This window comes from Polypterus senegalus, chromosome 10 (assembly GCF_016835505.1).
Source record: "Polypterus senegalus isolate Bchr_013 chromosome 10, ASM1683550v1, whole genome shotgun sequence".
Lineage (NCBI taxonomy): Eukaryota > Metazoa > Chordata > Cladistia > Polypteriformes > Polypteridae > Polypterus > Polypterus senegalus.
Genome location: NC_053163.1, coordinates 6,316,424 through 6,318,142, shown reverse-complemented (window position 1 = coordinate 6,318,142; position 1,719 = coordinate 6,316,424).

Here is a 1,719-nt window from a genome sequence, read left to right as displayed (position 1 = left end):
GAAACTTCCATTCAGTGTCCAGTTCATTAGGTACAGCCCCCCGTTTCACCTAAATCGTACGTCCTGCGACGCGGGTGTGTGGTATAACTCCAACAAAGCAGAATTTCTAGCATCCATTAATTTAGCGTTGGGATGGGCAAAATGAGTGACTGCTTTGGCTTTAACCTTCTCGGCTGACAGATTTCAGGTTCAAGGCCGAGGCCCAAAAGACTTGTCAAGCTGGACGGGAGTGAAGTGTATTCTGGGAAAGTGGAGAGGCAAGGCCGGACATTAGAATGTTTTGTATGACCAGTCGTGGGCGGTGGCCTAAGCCAGCGTTTTCGCAGCCAACGGTCTGTGTCCCGATTTGATGTCGTCGGTTCACAGGCGGTTGTGGTGGTCTGTGAGTAGATCACGAGTGGGTCACTTAAGTGATCAGCAGCGCTGCATGACATGTTTTCCTTGTTTCTAAGAAAGCTTGTTTCACGTTCACCAAGGGGGGGACCCCCAATCATGCTCATTGTACCAAGGGGGTGATTTGCAACAGTTGCTAGTGAGTCATCAATGAATTGATAAAGGCGTGGGGGCCGAATGAGTAAGAATTAGCCACCTTAAGTAAACGAAAACAGACCATAAAGAACCCTCCATTAGTCAGCTAACACACGAGACCCTGGGAATACGAAGAATAATAAAAATGGAAGATTTTGTTACTGTGGCTGGTTTGGACAATTTCTAGAACATCAGTACCACATTGTTTTCAAATGAATAATACGAATACAAATCAAATGATACGAATGATGATACAAATGTCAGAGCACAGCATGGCAAGAGCCAGCAAGGCAGCTCCCTTCACTGTTGACATCTGAGAAGCCTGTGGCCATGTTGGTTCTTTATTTTTGAATGGGTAAGCATGTCTGTTAGTGCCACGTGCGCGTATTGTCTGAGCACATCACGTTGTGGCACATCACTCAGACCGAGCGTGCATGTGATCAGTCTGAGTCTGGCGACTCTACCAGGCAGTGAGTGTGAGTAGTCGTTTGACCACAGTTTCTAAAAAAAAATCACACAGTGTGTGCCCGCTATAAGGGGGGACACGTAACTGGTACGGAACTGACATTTCTTCCTCTCCCCCTTCAAGGAAAAGATACTAAGAGGTTACCTGGCAAGTTTTTCATCAGGTGCGCATCTCAGGTGATGTGATTAAACAATAAAAGCTTAGTGACTTTGGACATGGCATGGCAGTTGGCACTCAGTGTGTTCTTTCTAGAATCTCCAACACTTGTCATTGTGGGCTTTGCATGCACAACTAAAACTAATAAAAAAACAAAAAGTGAAAGGCAACCCTGTGGGCAAAAACCGCTTGGGGCCCAGAGGGTACGTTTTGGTGCCAAAGGTAAAATAAGACGTTTAAAGGACTTCATCTTGGCGCCATCTAGTGGTGGAGTTAATCCCTCTCGTTCATGTCACTTTGTGTCGGTGAGTGCCATCTAGTGGTGTTAGTTTAGCTGTTAGCCATTTTGCTTCTTCAGCACACATGAGCTGATGGAGTCCGTGACCAGAGTTCCACAGATGCGCAAATCTTTCCAACGACTTTGAGTAATCAAATGGACGCCCCCCTCCAAATCACTGTGTTCAGGTGTTTTATTGTTAATGAGTGCATCAGATAAAACAACTCCATTGGCAGTAGGATGGGATGTAGTAAAAAGCTCAGTGACTTTATATGTGGCACTGTCATTGGAT